A 13048-nucleotide genomic window follows, 5' to 3' on the forward strand; every position below is an offset into this window, starting at 1 on the left:
TCTCTGGTACCTATGTGCTATATAGTACAGTCTAGAGAACCACTGACTTATGTGGATTTTCTGAATACATTTTTGGAGATGGAATATGTTGCTTTAGGGATTTCACTTTGTCCATATACTTGAAAGTTCATAGAATGTCTAGTAATCTTTGTAGGTTTAGATTTATTTTTGTGGTGGAGAAAGCTAATGATTTCATGTTGCATAATCAGACAGAGAACGTTCATGTTCTGGTTCAATGACTAAGAGAAAGGTTTTGTTATTTCTATTGTTTACATTACCATTATTACTTCCATCAACACTTAAATGAGCATTTATTTAACACTGAATTCCTGTCTTTCATTGAGAGGAACAAGAAAAAAATATACCTTAATTAAAAGGAGGATGGACTGGCATGAAAATGGTGGGCCCTTAGCTGTGTGGAGGGATATGAATTGCACTCATTAAAATAGAATGCTGATAAGGACAGGCTATAAATCTGCAGATGGGTTGCCCCTAAGATCTGCAATGGGTTTTAGAAAGGATTTAGCATTTAAAGCAAACAACTGACAATAAAGGCAGTGACCGTATTGCTTTTTACAGTGTATAGGAGGAGGACATGTTTCTTCAGAAAGCTAAAGACAAAAGTGACCTTCTTTACTGCAAATATATGCCTAGACTTAGAAATACCTGCATTTCAATCATTTTCAGGCAAAGTAAGTATCATTAAACAGATTAATATAGTTTGATTATAACATGAATACAGTAAGAAAGAAAAGGACAGAAATGACTGCTGAAATATGACATTTTAAAAAGGGTAACTTTCAGAAATAGTGCTTGTTGTATTTGAAAACTGCGTAATTTAAGCTCATTTTGCATGAAACAAAGGCTCAAAATGAAAGCTTATAGCACATCTCCTTATCAGGCACTCTTTTCTTGATTCAGAATTGTAGGAGAGCTGTAAAAACAAAGCCTCTTTCAGAAGTACTTCCTAAAGGTGCAAGTGATGTAATGACCCTCAACCAGACAAACTCACATTTTAATGTAGGCTGAGGGTACAATGTAGAATTATATCATAAGTCAACAGAGACCTAACCAAGATGAAAAGGAGAACAAGCCTCTCTCCCTGTACACATCACAGAGTTGTAGAGCTGATACTGCAGATAGACAAGCACAGAACTAAGAAAAAACAAAAAAGGGAAGAATTGAAAGTAGAGCAAAAGAGGTCATAATACAAAGGAATGTGGGAGCCAGATGAGCAATTTGCTGAGTGGCAGAGAAGGGAGGCAAGCACTGAAGAGGGAGGGTGAATCCAATTAGCATGCTGGTTTTGACAAAACATTCCAGCATCCTGAAGAATATGTTTCTCTCTAAGAAGTCTTTTTTTGCACAGCCTCACAACTGAAGAAGAAAGTGACAAGGAAAATAAAATATGATTCAGTAAAAGGAGAAAAAAGAACAGGAAATAAAACTGCAATTATAAGTGCTGCACTCAGTTTAAAATATTTTAAAAGTAATCAATAGAAACAATAGTTACTTTTATGGCCTCTATAACTACTAATCATATAACTTAAAGAATTCTAGTAACGATGCTGATAGTAATTGCAGTAGCATTACAGACCCAAAATAATGGAGGTGATATTTTTCTGTTGTAATGCAAAGTAACACTTGCCATTTCTGTTGAACAGAATCAATTCCATTGGAGATTATTTGTTCCTTTGAGTTGATTATTATGCAATGATAATCATTTTACAAATACTAAATATCAAAGCGTATTATTAAAGAAAATCACCCCATTCTATAAAACTACTGAAGATGTAGTCCTGAATGGATAAAGTTCCATCGTGGATGACTTTAAATTTTTAATTATGTAAATACATGATTTTTTTTATGCAAAGAATGTTTTCTTTTACTCTAAATTTGGCAGTAATATTACTGTGACTTTTAAAAAATTATCCCAAACAGTTATTTGGATAAGTAATTGCTGCTTTGAAATACATGCAAACAGAAGAGTTGCACAGTAGAAGAATGAGCCAATTACTGCTCCTCAGAACACCCAAAAAAGCTGCAAAATCATTACTTTTTTGGGTCTTTATGGTTACCCCTGCTGACAATGTGGACAGTGTAAATACATCTGCTCATTTGGCGCTCAGTTTAACCCTTCTGTCTAAAACAGTTTGGAAATGTATTATTGGTTCGTGGTGAATGAAGAATGAAAATTTCTTGTTACAGTTCTAAGAATTAAAGTGATCCAAAGTTCATGTTGAAACTTCATGGTCGAATTTTAATCTATGAAGAACACCATAAAAGTAGCTAAATAAAAAGAGAAGAGCCCTTTGAAAAATTTGCACAGCTAGTTAAGTAAACTCACACGATCAGTTCAATTTTCTTATTATTAATTTGTTCAGTTAGTTTGCAATCCAGTAACAAATAACAGAATGGTACTGAAGTATACTGGAGCAGAAAAACTACACCAGAAACAAAAGTTTCTCTGTAATGAAATGCCATGTTGTGCTAAGGAGCATGCTAACCATTATTCCTGATCCCCCTAATATAAGGGGGGGTTACCTATGGCAGGAAGAGGTGATGCAAATATCCTGACAAAAAACCTGAGATTAGCATTCTACTTGGGCTCTGGTACTTCTGTTCAGGAGTAAAGCAGACCCACTTCCTGTTCTGCAAATATGTTTCTTGTCCAACAGGACATCTGGGTATTATTCAACAACCCTACTATCAAGCACATTTCTTCATTCTATATAAAGTCTCAGAACAAAGATTACTCACTGCTGTAAGTTGATATACAGTAAAAGAGAAACTCGCAAAGTTGATAAAGAGCCAAATTGGGAGTTTCATCCTTTTGGGGAAAAGATTATGTGGAAATCTGCGCACATAAAAACTGTTCTAATTTACTCATATATTAGTTTCCACAGAGGTATTTGGAACACATCAATAAAATTTGTTAAAGGATTATATTATAAAGTCAGCAGTGATAAAGGGTTTTAAATGTATGATGAGCAATGTAGGTCAGCAGAAATTCTCTTTTCCACTTGAATAAATGTGACCTATATGTAAAAGAGCTGAGCGATACTTCCATTTAACCTATCTGAATACATGCATTCTTTCAGATTCTTGGAAGGAAGAGAAAGAAATTACATAACATCTGGATTTTTCAGAGTAAAACTCAACTGGTATCACCAAAGAGCTAGTCAAAATATTATAATTGTAAGCTTTCCCAATCTAGGGACAACTTGTCCTGAAAAGACTACACACAAAATGCAAGAAAATACAGAAATCATATTTGAAAATTACAGCCATTTTTTTAATTATTATTTCTTGTAAGAGACATCTTTAGCAGAGAAAGCATAGCTCAATGAGCAGAACTCAAGTAGACTGCAAACACAGCTAAATACTTTCATGACCTGCCTTGCAATTTTACATCTCTGTAGGCTATTCAGACCAACCTTTTAGCTTGTGAAAGTTGTGGGTTGCCCAATTCAGATCACAGCTTCATCTGTCTTCCAGTCTGCCCTCCACATAGTCACCACTTGTGACTATTATAAGAGCCAATTATTCTTTTCACTTTCTTAAGAAATGTATTCACATCCATGTTCTGCTGTTTTCCTTTCTCTCCTCTGCACAGAAAGTGGGGAGGCAACCCTAGAAGCCAAACAGATGCACAGGAAATGGCATTTGGCTGTTCAGGCTAGTTCACAAACTTCTCAGTAACTTGGGTATTACGTTTTGGAACAATTAATGCGGAGCATCATACGCTCTTCATGTGGCTGCCTCTCACCAGAATTTGGGATTGTATTGCTTTTCTCCTGCTATAGAAGGCTTTATCATTTTCTCTAAAAAGAATGTTTCTAAGCTCTACAAATGCATTTCATGTTTCTTAAAGAAATATATAGTTTAAATTTAGCTAATTAAAGAGACATATATAAAACACTCTCAGTGGGTAAAAGATTTCCACTCTGCTCAATAGCACAGAGAGATTGTACCTGACAATTATAAAATGTGTGATTTGAAAAAAAAGTTGTTTAATCAAATAATAAAAAAATACTCATTGCTGTTCCATTTTCATTTGCATGTTTCCTTGAGAAAAACACTACTATTTCTTTACAGTGCCTCAAATTTCTTTGAACTTAAAAATGCATCCCATCTTGTCAACATGCACTCATTCATCCAGTTTTCCCCAACTGTATTTGAATGCAAAGCACAACTTTCCCTGCAGTGCTGAGCGTGGCAAAAAGTACATCCATTAACCTGCTGGCTAAGAATATTTGTAATTTCTTTTGTTTCTGTTGACAGCTTCTTATCAGTTTTTCTGTCTGAGATTCTTTGCAAAGTACTCTTTGTTCTTTTCAGTTTTGATCCCTCCTTTAAATTCTACTATTATTGCTTTTCTGACAGCTAATCTCAATTTCCCTTTAAGTGCAAGGATACATCCATTTGCTGTCAGAGAATTCTCCTCCACAGCTAGTTACACCTTCCCATTTAGCATCTTCTAATACACCAAAATCTGAATTATATTATTTTAACCATTGCCTTCATCTACACTTTTCATTACTTGTTTTACAGACTAGTGACCAAAAGCCAATGTGGGTTTTTGGCTAACTCTCTGATCCAGCAGCTCAGAGACTGTGTGCACTGACTGTGTGCTTAATGTGTAGTCTGCAAACCAAAGAGAGGAAGAAACATCCTTACATATACTGGGAGCACTCACCAAGTAGTCCAGCAAGTAAACACAGTCAGACAGAACCGGATTTTCACACTGAAGACATATTCCTTACCCTGCAAAACATTGCTGGTGTCACAGGAGAGGCAAAAAAAAATAATTATAAAAAACAGAAGCATGAGAATATGATTCAAATTTCTTGAATTCCAGTTCACTTTTCCAGCTACCAGCAAGCATTTCTCCTACCCTTTTACCTCTGATAAAGTGTTCAAGAGCGCTCCTGTGCAGAGTCCCAAGATATTACTTAGAAACTGTATCTGTTCATATTTTGGTCTGAAAGCAGAATGTTCCTGAAGAGATTAGACCACAACACCTGTCATTTCCATTCATTGTGACACAGTACAATGTTATAAATATTTTTTTAGCAGCACATCAGGCCATTTGCTGACTCTCGTTTGTCTGTGAGTCTCTCTGTTAAAATCACAGCACTGAGATAAGCATACAGTGCTTTTACCATCTGGAACTGCATCAGGAAGACTACACTAGCATAACGTGTCCTACTGTAGATTTTAGGTGATAGGCTGATTTCTTTAAAACAAATAATGTCTATCTTTCATCAATCATTTTATATCCTTCTACTTCTAACAGCACAGAAATAAAAATTGCTACCAACACTTAGTTGATATTTGATATATTTTTTGATATATTCATTTATGATAAACTCATTTTGTCCCATCTTTGTAGCCAAAATAATAAGTGTTTGATTACAGACTTTCAGGTAATTTTTGTGGCCAATGATATACAAAGACAGCAATGCCGGTGGCTAACTTAGCAAAAAAGTTTGTTTATTTTTAATGTTTCCATTTAATAATCACTTCCCTGTTTTAAAGACATATCTGTTATCTTGTATTTCAAGCAGTTATTTTGTTACATACCTGCTAATGCAAGAATAAGTGTGTAATAGTAACATTAACAAATACTTCAAGTTGAATTTTCCATAGTAACTTCCATCTGTTACCTCGTGTGCTTATGTTCTCTAGTTTTTGCATTCTTAACATCCTCTTTCTATTATTTTATCTACCAACAGCAAGTAGATAAAAAGAGAAAAATTATAATTATTTCTATATTCAGGCACTCAAAACTGTGGTAGGAAAGCTGAACACACACACACACACACACACACACACATCTTTTGAAATAAACAACATCTCTCATAACATACGCAGTATGTCAAGTTAAAATGAACTATTTTGCTGAAAGCCAGATTAAGACAATGGCTTCTGTTATTGCTGACACGATATTTTATGGCAGCTCTAGGTTCTTAAAAGAGTAGAGAATATTTCCTCTTATCAGTCTTCAGCAGAACAGAAGCGTTACACTGTAGGGGACATGCCACGCTTTCTCCTTTTTTTTCTCTGAGAAACAGCAGGGTAAAAAGACAAGCAGAAACGGTTCAGTAAGCATGAAGAGCCATGGACAAGGCTTCTGGGGACTCTCGGATGCTTTGGTATCCAAGAAATGGCTAGCGAGGTTTAATCCCACATGAGGATGTCAGACTTCAGAATCACAACTGTTTTTAGGTCCTGGTCGAAAGCAAACTTAGGCAAATGGGTAACAAGGCCAGGCTGGATGGGATGCTGAGCAACCTCATCTAGTGTGAGGTGTCCCTTCCCATGGCAGGGGGTTTGAAACTGGATGATCTTTAAGGTCCCTTCCAATCAAAACCATTCGAGGCTTCTGTGATTCTAACTTCAGTGGGATTACTCTAAAGTTAAGAAGATGCATAAAACACCAAAATACCAAGGCTTCTACTGTAAAGGAAGAACTATTTCAGCATGTGCTTATATGGTGATAGTACAGTGGAACTCCCATCCTAATTTCTTGGGTGTTCCCTCTACAAAAATTGCTATAACCTTTGTAATATTTAATCAGCTAACACTAAATTCATTCATTTAAGGAATGAAAAAGATTCACCTGTTTGCTAAAAGAAAGTATAAATCTACATATCTTGAGATGTAGAAAATATTGAAGGAATTTTTAAGTGATTTTCTCCAATGGTATGAAAATTGCTAAATAGCATACCTTCCTTATTAGTCTTATGTGATCATTAACAAGAGAGAAATGAAAGAAAAACAAAACAAGAATGTAAGAAAAAGAGGGGAAAAATAAAAGAAGAATGGTCCTGGTTGAATATGGGGTGCTCATTTTTAAGTCCACAAAACAATTGAAAGGGAAAAGAAATTAACAGAAAGAAGAAGCAAAGACAAGGAAATCAACAGCCTTTCTGTATTTATTTTCTGATTTTGCAAATGAAAGTCTTTCCACTAGTGTCATCTAATTTTTAAGCTACATTAAAAAAAAAAAAAAAAAAAAAGCAGATGGAAAATATCTGGAGAAAATATGGAAAATTCCAAACAAAGAAAAGTTACCAGTACCATGGGACAAGCAGTTTCTGAAAATGCATGATAATCTTGTACCAGGCCCACAAGCAGTTTAAAAAAATAGTTTCCTTAGTACTTAGCTCACTGTATTAGATCTTTCCTTGGAAATGTCTGGGAGTTCCTACAGACTCTGTAGGAAGATAAGAAAACTCGAATGACATTTATATGCTTTCCTGTTCTCAGTTGAGAGTTGTTTTGTACTTGCATTTGAGGAAAAGTTGCTATGATGGCATATTACATTATTATTAATCTAATGATCATAGAATGGAATGACAGAAGTTTTACCTACTTTTATGTGTGTTCAAAACTGTTTACTAATCCCTCATTATCACAGTTCTAACAGAACAGCTTAAACACTCTGTCTTTACTTCATGGATCTTCATGAATAAATTACACTTGAAGGTCTTACTCTACATCCTTCTAAGTCAGGTATAAAGTTTTCATTTATTGCAGTGGCATGCTTTGTGAACATCTCTATGATAACCAGAGCATAAGATGTATATTTTTCAGAGGTACTTAAGTGACTTTTGCACCTCAGTGAAAATGTAATTTTCAAATAACTTTAAACAGTAGGGGAAACAGATTCCTGAACAACTTGAAGCTCTTGGAGTTCATTGCTTAAACCAGGATTGTTCTCATAAGCAAACATCTGGAAAAGCAAAAAAAGCTTTAACTTTTAGAAAGTTGTATTAATGGTCAGCACCATTGATTTGTCATGCTTTATGACACCACCCATTTCCAGGGACTGTACTGAAAACTAATTTCTGCCTTTCTGCCATAGTACATTAATTATGGGAGTACATTTTATAATTCCTTTGGTATAAAAGGTTCTCCTCTTCAAGTGTACCAGTGAACTAAATGGAGTTGACATTCCAATACATGGTGTATTTCTTACATGGCAAATTTCCATTAGTGCATTTACAGCAATACAGCATAAAGGGGGGAAAATTAGTTATAGTATGACATATATTTCTGATTCTAGCCTTCTTTATTTCTACCAAGGTACACTTGAACAGCCTGTTCTTCATTGTAATAAATTGTCCAAATTCACAGGACTGGATCTATTGTATCTGAATTGTTGCTTACACTTCTGAAAAATGATGAGGGTAATAGCAATAGGTTGATTTTAATGGTATAATCAAGATCTGCAACACAAAAAGAACATTGTTTCATACAGTTTTGAACTGCATAGTTCATATACAGCCAAATCTTCTTCAGTCAAAAGGATGATGAATTTGTAGAGGGGCACACAGATGAGTTCAGGAGTGAAGAGGTATTGAACACCATTTTCAATCAGGCAATGACAAGGGCAATACAGCCTCCAAACTTTCTATTACAAACTTCCCATACTTTCTTAGTTTTCAGAAAAATGAATATCTCATCATTAAGGGTGTGCTTCATAGTAGGTGCACCATCAGGAGGGAAGTATGTTTCCAATTTTGAGTACGACAGGCACGGTGACAGATGCAGCTGCGTGTCATTGGTGAGGGAAGGCAAAAGTAACAATGTCCAAATAAAGAACATCCCTTAGGTGAAGCAAAAATGCAAAATTTTACATTAATATTGTAAATTACTTCTGTCAGGAAGTTTGGTTCAGAAAAAGTTTGGGTTTATACGTGCTTTCAATAAATTGACACAAAATTTATTTGAAAAGAGTACCGACCAGGAAAATTTTCAGTTAAAAAATTTTCACATTTTACAATTTGATGCTAATGAAATAAAATTGTATTTTCTCAACAAAAATAGAGTGTTCTGTTTATGGTATGACACAGGGATTAATTCTTTAACCCTATATATTTTTAAAAATACTTCTTGAACAAAGGTTTTTGAAAGGGCCTATTGTTTTGAGAAGCATCTCTGGCACAAATTACCACAGCAAAAGAGCTTGTCAAAACAGAAAAGATGGGCATTTTCAAAAATATCCATACATTTGGTAAACAGCCAAATGTTGAATTTCACAGAAAACTATTGATATTATTTTGCTTTTTGTTTAGTTCCAAAACTAAATTTGAGTGAGAAGAAAGCAGAGAAAGATATTAGCACATTTTTCATTTCCCTCTTTAGAAATTGAGGAGGAAGAAGAAACAATTTTCCCTACCACTTTCAGAAGCTGTACACATTTTTGCATAATACCATTCATTATCTCCCAGACTGGTGGTCAAATTTTTAAAATATTTAATAGAAATCTTATAAATATTTATTGCATGCAAAGCATAATGTTTACAGACAAAATTCAAAATATTTAGTTGGAGACCTTCTAAGTTCTATATATTTCTGAAAGAGAACTTGTGAGCATATTTTGTTTTTTGTGTTACCCAGTTAGAAGTGTAGAGGGAAAAAACCCAACTATGATGTAATCTTAACTAAGCTCATTTTAATATTAATGGGCCTTATACATGTGTCCTTCTTTGACATAATGTAAAAAATAAACTTAAAAACTGTAATAATCTAATACAAATACTGAAGGCAAACAGTGGGAAATGCCTGATTATGTATTGTATACTGCATGTATGAATGATAGTGCTATCTTAGAAAAGAGGAAGACCTATGTAATTTCTCACAGGTGGTATTACTTCTCTGTCCTCGCTGATATTCAACACTGCTGCAACTCAGATTTGAAGTTAGGTATATGCTTAAGTAATGTATTGAATGGCTTTCATACTATATACTTGTTTGACTTCACTTGTACTTTTCTTTATCTCATGGCAGACAGAAGGAGACAGAGAAACCAAGAGACAGAATAACTTACCATGTTTGCCCACACCTTGTTTTGAAGAAGAATTTGTAAAGAGCTTTTAAAGATTAAGGTATCATTAAACTTCTATAAATTCAAACACTATGGGTTGTTGCACAGTCTATTGTGTCAATAGATTGTTTACAACCAGAGGTATTTTTGTAAAAAGACAATCAGGATATAATTACAAAACATGAGATAACTTTAATACACATTAGACACTCTTTCAGTATAAAATTACTCCTGCTTGTTTCTTGTAGTCATCTCACTTCTCTGTGTGGATATGGTAAAGCCAGTCACACACTAATTTAATCCATAAAGAGATTTCAACATAGCTCAAAGTATAATCCTACAGAAAGATCCAAATTTCAGATCCGTATAGCTATGTTACCTTGGCATTTTGCCTGGGTTTCTCAGCAATATAAGCAGCCCAGGAGAAATGCTGCTACGCTGTTGCTGCTACACTGTTACTGTCACTCAAATTACTCATTCTTTTTAGTGCCCAAATATCCCTGTAGGAACTTCAGAAATGTACTCCCAACATAAAGTAGCAATAACACACTAGATGTCTGTTTAATACCACCACATGTTTGAATGACTGGTGCAAGGGCATGTAGGAAACAAAAATGCTATACAGTGCCATTTGCTCTTTTACTTTATGGTGTTGTTTTTCTGTTCTCAGAGTCTGTTCTCAAAAATACTGAGACATTGCTGCTTTCACTCTATGAATGGTCACAGGTCTATCCATGTGCTGTATTTCACAGATGCAACATACGGTATGCAACACAGGAAACCCTACCTGCAGCTTTGCCAGAGCGTACTCATTAGGACAAGAGAGAAATACTCTTCTGATTTAGCCTTAATATTCACTGAGGGTTTTTTAAAGTAATACCCTTCATATGTTACCCACATGGGGGTGAGGGGAATAAATCTGCATGTTTTGTTTCAAGGTTCAGTTCAGCTCAGCCTAAACTGCATGAAGAACAGTTTTGAGGCATTCCTTACCTAGAGCATGTGCTGAATCTGTACACTGCAATGATGGGATTTCAAGAAATGCAGGTCTGCAGCAGAGTCCCCAAATAAATGCTGAGGATTACACATAGGTGTAAAGCTTTTATCACTGCAGTCAGGGGAGGCAGATGTGTTTTCAGACAAAGAAAAAAATTTCTAACCTACGTTGAAAAAAAATAAAGACAAAATAAATAAAACCAGGGTTCATTCTTGAAATAAGAGCCCTCGGGGAACTTATCACAGTGTTTCCAATCTTTTGTCCTTCTTCATAGCACAAAAATATAAAAGAAGAACAAATTATGTTCTTAAGCTAGTGAACCAACAAAATGAGAAGACATGAGGAAAAAGCATTGAAAAATTAGTTTGGCAGCAAGCTAACTCCTTCAGAGCTCTCCTTTGTGCTGCACTGAGTCTAGAGAGAAAACTCATTGTTTTGCTGTGAGATTTTATTCTGTGTACACTAGTATTTTATGCATATTTGGGAGGTCCCCAGGGGGAAGCTTTCTGCCAATTCAGAAAGCATTTCTAATTAATTAAAAAGCTTGTGTTTCTACATTCTTATTGAATTTTTGGTGGCATTTTCATGCTAAAGCTTCTTGAATGATATTTAAAATCCATTAATCAGAAGAAACTTTGATGAGGATTTTCAACATAAGACTTCCAAGTTTAGGCACTGTTGTCTCCCTTTAGACAGCCAAACAGCTAGCTTAATTTTAAAAAATGCTGAGCATCAAGAAGTTTCATATTAATTCCTAAGGACTGCCTTTCTAAAGTCCTTTGTAACCCTGCAACCTGTTGTTCACGGTAGCAGATGCTGAGGAAAGCATGAGTGAAGCACAGTACAAGCATAGAGGTTTATCCTTCTGAGTGCCCTTGAGGTAACCAGCAGCCACAGCTCAAGGTACTTCAGGAAGCAAATTCCCACGTATGACTGGAAAAGTGAAGATCCTGTTTTACTGAGTCTCAGAGGGATGAGAGAATGGAACATTTTGGGGGAAGACTGTATCAACCATGTCTTCGTTTGCATCTCCTCTAACATCATATATGCATCCTCTCTTTTTTTTTCAACTTTCTCAAAGATTTAGTTTCCGTTTATAAGCATTGTACCAAATCTTTTCTTCTCATTTACTTAACTGATTGACAGACACATCTTTTTTAACCACCTCCATAGTAATTCAGCCCTGCCTAACCTATGAAACAGCATAAACAATGAAAGTCCCTTCAAATTATGACAGTGAAAGTTACATTACATAAAATAACACCAATGATGTATTGTCCAGAGATCTAGCCATAAGCACATTTTGACATAAATAATGAAACTACCTAAGCGATAACTAATACTAAAACAATTCTTAAAGAAAAGAATGAACAGGGTTTTTACATTACAAAAATGAGGGAGTACAGCCATCTTTGAGATAAAATGGTAACCTGTGCTGTTTGCAATTATCTAAGAGGAAAGAATACTCCAAGCCAGAAGAATTATGAGGCAGAACTGATGGACAAGGAGAGACGATTCGTACTTTATGTTTCCACTCACGTAACTTCAAAAACAGTTTATGTTGCAGGAAAAATGTAATAAAAGAGAAATGCAGCAGGTTGTTTTTCAGTCTATGGTTTCATTAGGAACTTGTTTATCCTTCATACCCCTTCAACGCCTCCTCCAAAATGGCCTGGTAACGTCAATGGAAAAGAGGATATAGATTGCTAAAACTAAAAATACTTGTAGCTTTCTGGAGCTGTTCCCTGACTACACACACTTTGATTTACTGGTACGAAAACATAAACTATAACAGGAATTATTTTATTATAAACAACAATGTGTGTCCAGAAGCAAGAACACATTTGTAGTTCCACTTCACGATTCAGAATCATTGTGTCTTGAAAAAAATTTCGTGAATTCATGGGTATTTTTACAACACTGCAAAATTTAAAATACAATTTATAATTAAGGCTGATGAGTGCTGAATCTGTGTTAGTGAATCTGATGAGTGCTGAATCTGTCCTGAAGTTGTGAGCTCTCAGCATACTTTTTCTTATCCTAGCCCAGATAAGCAATCATGGGAAATGTTTTCCCTTTTTTAAGAAACAAGTTTGATCACTAGCCTAGAGACCTATGCTTGTCACTTGATCAAAAAGTCTGGGTGGCTGGTTTTATTACTTTAAACACCTGAATTGGTCTTCTCAGTTTAATTACATTTTCACGAAAGCATA

General features: G+C 35.1%; 1 long non-coding RNA gene across 1 annotated transcript in view; it reads right to left on the minus strand.

Moving 5' to 3' along the window:
* The window catches only part of LOC135413160 (uncharacterized), a 155454-nt gene extending 142982 nt beyond the window's left edge, over positions 1-12472 (minus strand). The window contains exons 1-2 of the long non-coding RNA XR_010430114.1: positions 12224-12472; positions 4700-4767 (exon numbers count right to left, since the gene is read on the minus strand). This is a non-coding gene — a long non-coding RNA (uncharacterized LOC135413160). The remainder of the gene's footprint in view (positions 1-4699; positions 4768-12223) is intronic.
* Between the last annotated feature and the right edge of the window lie 576 nt (positions 12473-13048).

The sequence above is a fragment of the Pseudopipra pipra genome, chromosome 4 (genome assembly GCF_036250125.1).
Source record: "Pseudopipra pipra isolate bDixPip1 chromosome 4, bDixPip1.hap1, whole genome shotgun sequence".
In the NCBI taxonomy this organism is placed as follows: domain Eukaryota; kingdom Metazoa; phylum Chordata; class Aves; order Passeriformes; family Pipridae; genus Pseudopipra; species Pseudopipra pipra.